This window comes from Tachypleus tridentatus, chromosome 4 (assembly GCF_004210375.1).
Source record: "Tachypleus tridentatus isolate NWPU-2018 chromosome 4, ASM421037v1, whole genome shotgun sequence".
Lineage (NCBI taxonomy): Eukaryota > Metazoa > Arthropoda > Merostomata > Xiphosura > Limulidae > Tachypleus > Tachypleus tridentatus.
This window is the reverse complement of record NC_134828.1, coordinates 98974907-98981851: the sequence shown is the minus strand read 5'-3', so window position 1 is coordinate 98981851 and position 6945 is coordinate 98974907.

Genomic DNA, 6945 nt, shown 5'->3' with positions numbered 1-6945 from the left:
TAAATCATGATTATGTTTCATAAAACTAGTGGTTACTGCTATTGAAGATCATGATTATACTTCGTAAAACTAGTGGTTACTGGTATTGAAAATAATGATTATGTTTCATGAAACTTGTGACTACTGGTATTGAAGTTCATGATTATGGTTTATAAAGCCAGGCATGTTTTGTGGGTAAGGTCAATAGATTAACAACCTATAGCTCGGTGTTTGAATCCTCACTCCACAAAACATGGTTGCCTTTTCTATTGTAAAGTCACGGTAAATCTCACTGTTCGTTGGTAAAAGAGAATTTCAAGAGGTGGGTGATGATGGGTAATTGCTTCCCTCTAGTCTTTCACTTCTAAATTTGATATGGCTAGTAGATAGCTCTGGTGTAGCTCAGCGAAATTCATCATAAAACCAGTGGTTGCTGCTGTTGAAGATCACCATCATGTTTCATAAAAGTACAGTTTACTGCTGTTAAGAACATATTGTATAGAAACAGGGGTTACGACGATCTTTTATAAAACCAGAAAGTTATTTCTATGGAAGATCATGGCAATGTTTCATAAAACAGTTAGCCAATAGCCATTAACCAGTAGACTGTTATTGACGATCATGATGGCGTTACATAAAACTAGAGGTTACTACTGTTAAAGATTACGAACTTGTTACGTAAAATCAAGTGATTAATTTCAATTAACATTTCTGGAAACACTCAAGAATATTATCAACAATAACAAACTGTGATACAAACAAGTGTATATTAGTGATGTAGAGAATCGTACTTATTAGAAAATCGTTATCATTCAGTTGAAATGTTTTACAAAACTATTTTGTTTATTAGTGTAAACTTACAAAACCAGATTTAAGCAATAATAAACTATAGAGTCAAGGTCTGTGATGTCGTTAACCTTACGAAAAGATAATTACCACTTTTCAAAAACAAAAGCGCACACTTGTATTTTGTTGTGCTGTGTTTTCTTATAGCAAAGCCACATCGGGCTACCTGCTATACCCACTGAAGGGAATCGAACCCCTGATTTTATCATTGTAAATCTGAAGAAGACATACCGCTGTACCAGCTGGGGCCGTTGTATTTTGTACAGGTTATTTTCTTTCTGTACTCATAACTTATTTTCACACTTCGTCTAACTTCTTTTTTAAATAATCAGAAATACATTTTGCACTCGGTTGAGCTGTGTGCTTAACCAAAATTTGACGTGAAACGATGTGACTTAAATATTTGCTGCAAATTAATAAGGAAAAAATTTAGTACTGTAAAGACTGATTTAAAAAATTACATCTCAAAGTTTATAGAGCAAATTTTTTTCGTGTGCGGTATTGATACCAGAATCTACTAATAATTTGTTAAAATATCAGTTTATTACTGTAAACAACTTGTAGAAGGGTTTACTCCGAAAACTTGTATGTCACTGCTGATACTCTACGCCATTTGTATGAGAAATGATATTCCGTAATAGCATTGGCAATTCATGAAAAGATCCTCACTGACAAGTTTGTCAAGGAAAAAAAATTAAGGAGAAACCTTTGGGTACTGTATATTCAAACCTTGATTAAGGCAGTATCAATAGTGATGAGCTTTGAGGTGATAAAAGTTCAATAAAACTCCACGTGCAGACTCTTAAAGAGCAGTGAAGACGTAACCAGAATTAAGACAACCTTATGTTGAAGTTTTGGTCATACAATATTCTGAGAGTACATGTCGTCGTTTTCAGTGGTAGTAGGGTACATTTTTACAAAATTATTGAACTTGGAGTTTGGCAATCAATTGGGTTACTTACATTGTTTGTTAATGTGTTTGTTGTAGCATAGAGCAAACTTTCTCAACTAAAAAATATCAAGCAGTCTCAGTGCACCATTAGCTTTAATTCCTAAATATCATAGTTTAAAAAAAAAAACACTTAAATTTTAGATTCAAGCAGTCTGATGAGTAAAACCAACCTGCATCAATGGATAATTGTGAAGCAGAACTAACCATTAAAATATTACTAGTACGATAAATATTATGTAATTTCAGACAGTGCATTGTAGCAAAACATGTATAAGAAAAGAGATGAACAATGAACCGCTTTGTTAAACAAATGTACTGGATATAATATTCATGTGTCTCTCTGAACACGATTCGTATAATGCTGTTAATAATAAATTGTTTTTCTAAATAGAAAATATTTAAAAATAATTATAAATATATATTTTTAAAAGTGCTCTTTTACGATATCAGGTTTAAAATATTGTACAAAAGATGGTTAAATTTTCTTTCATTATTGCATTATTAAATACATCATTTTTTTCAATAAAATCTTGTTTTGTATAAAAGGTGGTACATTTTTTGTTTGTTTGTTTTGGAATTTCGCACAAAGCTACTCGAGGGCTATCTGTGCTAGCCGTCCCTAATTTAGCAGTGTAAGACTAAAGAGAAGGCAGCTAGTCATCACCACCCACCGCCAACTCTTGGGCTACTCTTTTACCAACGAATAGTGGGATTGACCGTCACATTATAACGCCCCCACGGCTGAAAGGGCGAGCATGTTTGGCGCGACCGGGATGCGAACCCGCGACCCTCAGATTACGAGTCGCACGCCTTAACACGCTTTGTCATGCCGGGCCAGGTGGTACATAAAATGCTTGTAAAAATTATTTTTGCAGGTGTGGAGGATAGGTTAGCTCATTGGACATAAAACTCCCTGGGTGGAAGAAAGCACAGGGTCGTAATAAATGTAGTTCAATTAAACTGGATTACTGTAATGAGTGAGAGAACTTGGCATGGCCATGTGGTTAAGATGCTTGACTCGAAATCTGAGGGCTTCGGGTTCGAATCGCTGTTGCACCAAACATGATCGCCCTTTTAGGGTTATAATGTGACTGCCAATTTCACTATTCGTTGGTAAAAGAGTAGCCCAAGGGTTGGCAGTGGGTGGTGATGATTAGCTGCCTTCCCTCTAGTCTTACACTGCTATAAAGTAGGTACGGCTAGCACAGATAGTCCTTGTGTAGATTTGAGCGAAATTCAAACTAAACCTAAAAGAGTGTTGTGACCTTTATTTTTAGGTTGTCAAACAAAGTATTTACAATATCTGCTGGATTACTGCAGTGAGGGTGAGTGGTACTGGTAGAACTGATATATATATAGAATACATTTCTTTGGCTAGAAATTCGCAACTGCAGTTGAAAAGACCTTGTGACCTTTATTTCCACAGTTAGTGAGAATTTGTTTTCGAATGAAGCTGTTGCCTTACTCTTTGTGAATAATACTGGCGATGTATCAGAGTGGATTGTTCACCAAAATGCATCATTACAAGTGAACATATACAACACATCCGTGTATACTCAGTTGTCCTTTCATTAAACACAGAATATAAATCAAATTTTAGTGAGTCTTAACAGAATATACCTTATTTAATTGGATTTGTTTATTAATTTATTGTTTGGGTGCTAGATGAAATGAGTAGATCGTCTTGTGTTTGTTAACTTTGATAGTTTGGCTAGTACTGTTGGCAACCATTGAAGACAATAATGTACTTTACTGTGTAGTATTTTATTACAATTTACAGTAGATTTATAAAAATAAATCTTATTACTATAAAAGCTCTTAACTGTAATCAAACATACTTATTCAAAACGAATTTCTGAACTCTTTTGCTCACCTGGGTTGGTAAGAGAGTGTGGTTGCTAAATAACGTAGCGAGGATGTGAATATTATTCATGGCTAAGAGACATCTTACTAAAAAGTCGTAGTTCAGCTGAATTCTGCCAGGTTATTTGTTTGAAAGTAGGTTTAGTTTCATTATTCACAAACTGAGATAAGTTACCACTCCATAACACTTAGTTGGAGGTTGTCAGGCGTAGCCAAAGATATTTCTCTCACTCAAATCTTGTTTCTACAACTTATTGAAGAGAACTCTAGTATTTATGCTGCTAGACTCCCATTATTTAGCAAAGTATATGATCTTATATTTGTTTTATAGACCAATTGAGGTATGGAAAAAAGGTCATGTGGATAATACTAAATATATTTAACCAAACCACATATTTACAGCAACTTCAATAACATTAGTAAAAACATTTTGGATACTAATGTGGGAAGAGATAGGGAATATAAAATAAACAACTCTGAACAAAAAAATATAATTAAAATACTAAAAAAACAAGAAAACTCAGTGGACAAAAAATGTCACTGCCTCTGTGTTCAGGCATTATCACGCTTTGCTTACTATAGCCGTGGTAGGATTTGTTAGGTTTCCATTTTAATAGGTCTAGTGCAACACGTTTATCCATATTCTTATGGTACTTCATAAGTCTGTCAGGCTGCAGCAGGAACCAAAACTTTACTCCATTCATAGGGGTCCTTAGCTACCAATTCTATCTTGTTCCATTGATGTAGTAGGTATCTCAGTCCAGTACAAGCCGAGACGCCACTTGAGACATTTTGTTTCTACAGCCACAGGTCTCTGTGAGAAAGATGAATCATATTTCTTTTTCAGTAGTCAAAATTATCACCAAAAAAGATTTAGAATGCTTTTTTAAACATTTTAATCAAGAGAGTGCTTCACAAAATTTGGCATTTTTTCAGCTAATATTACAAGTTTATTCACATACAAAGTGGTACTTTGACTGTTTGTTTGTTATTAAATTTTGTGCAAAGCTACATGAGAGATAGCTGCGCTAACCATCTTTAATATAGCAGTGTAAGACTGGATGGAAAGTAGTCAGTCATCACCAACCACCACCAACTCTTGGGCTACTCTTTTAACAACGTATAGTGGGATTGACTGTATATTATAACGCCCCCAACGAACAAAATGGCGAGAATGTTTGGTATGACGGGGATTCGAATCCACAACCCTCAGATTACGAGTCGAGTGCCATAACCATCTTTCCATACAGGGCCAATCCTCTGAGTGAAACTGATGTTTAACCATTCAGTAGCTGACGTTATACAATAAATCAGTTGATTGATGGAAATCTTGATTTTCAATTGGTTATAGATAATATATATATAATTAAATGTTAAAAAATTATTAACGAATTCTGGAAAAGAGCATTTTATGTTTAATTTCATACTTTTTCCAGAGATGATGGATAAAATAGAGAAGATGACATGCTAAGAGAAAATGTGTTAAGTGGGTCACACTAGGGGAAGTTCGAGATTTGTTAAAATAGTTAAAATTGTTGGGTATAACACAAGGATTTTAGCAAATGAACGGATTGCTAAATGAATCAATGTGGCGTTATTATTAGGGATATCTACACCTTAACACAAGCAGCATCTTCAACATCTGTGAAGGATTGGATCTATATTTGTAACGTCTTTGTATTTATAGGTAGACATCATATGGAAGCTGAAATACTAGCTTCAAAGGCATTTTTGTTGTCTCCACAATTGATGTAATGTATTATATTATTTCTTGGTGGTTTGCTATATTTTATTTAATTTTTTTTTGTGAGGAACTACTTTCCCGCGTCTAGTTCCACGCAGTGAAAGGTAGTAAAGATGTCGAATGTTGCAGGCTAAAAAGCTTCTAGCAACTTTGAACTAAAAGAAAAAAAATGTTATTTAAATGGTTAAAGAGACAGAAAGTATAGCAATTTTATTTGATCACACATCTGCCAAGTCTTCTGAAGTATACCAGCTTCACAGGTATTTTGTGCCTCTGGTGTACTTAAAAATGCTGCTGAGAGTTAATGCCCACAAACACTAGAAATTCAGCGTTAGTCATGTCATGATGTACGGTTTAAGACTGATCTCATAACCCTCTTAAAATGAAACTAAAAATGTTAAGGAATAGTATATAGAATAACCAAGTTTAATCAACAGTTGAATAATAAATCAAAGAGCAGTTGTTATATAAGACCTGAAATATCACTTTTTATAAAGTTTAATTAATTCATGTTAAGTAGTTTGAAATACACAAAATTGTATTCATTAATATTAGTTTAGTAAGTAATAAAAGCCCAACTGAGAAAGATGTCCTTTTGATAAGAGTATATGTATGATCTTTAGAGTTATTGTTGATGTATTACCAGAATTTTGTCTAATTGGAAGAAAGATAGTTATTCAGAAATATAAATGTATATTTGTATAAGTATGCTTGAAAAAAGCGTTCTTGTTTGGAATATGTCTGTAACATGTAATAATTTATAAAGTAAACCATCCCTTAAAATGATAATCTCACCTTGAATTCTATAAACAGCTTCCTTGAAATAAATATATACATAATAAAGTACACAAAAATAAATACCTTTATTCCTAAGAATCTGACAGACAAATTCCTTGTTTATATGGCGAGTCTGAGAATGTTTTTAAAATTGTAGAGAAGTGTTTACTCTGTTTCAAAATTTCTACAACTACTAGGCTTTAGAAAATTGAAGTGAGAAACAGAAATATTTTGGTCGAAAGTATTGCAACATTATAAAACCTAACAAACAGATAGATGGATTAAAACTGTTAGTTAAAGCTAAGATTATTATTTGAAAATATTATAAATGTTAATCGTATTAACATTTAATTAACTTCTAAATTTAAGTTAAAATTTCCGACTATTTGAAATAATAACACCTAATGTACGTAACATAATAAATCAAAGACTCGTGCGAGATAAATTACAATACATAACACAAAAATATATTTTAATATACAAATAATAATACAATTTATAACAACAGTTATTACATTAATGTTTCACTACAAAAGTTTTGCAAACTCACAAACAACACTGAGTCTTCTGTTTGACATGGAGTTAAATATTTTATCGACGGTTCACTATGAACGAGCTAATTATGAGTTGATATCGGTACAGTTCACTTGACGTGTAAGCTAGCTAGTTCTATTATTGGTTGGCCTCACGCCGCTTACGAGCTAACTTTTCACAGAAGAAAATATCTAATGTCTGAAGTTAATTTACAGAAATTGAGCTTTTTATAATGTTCGAAACCTATAAA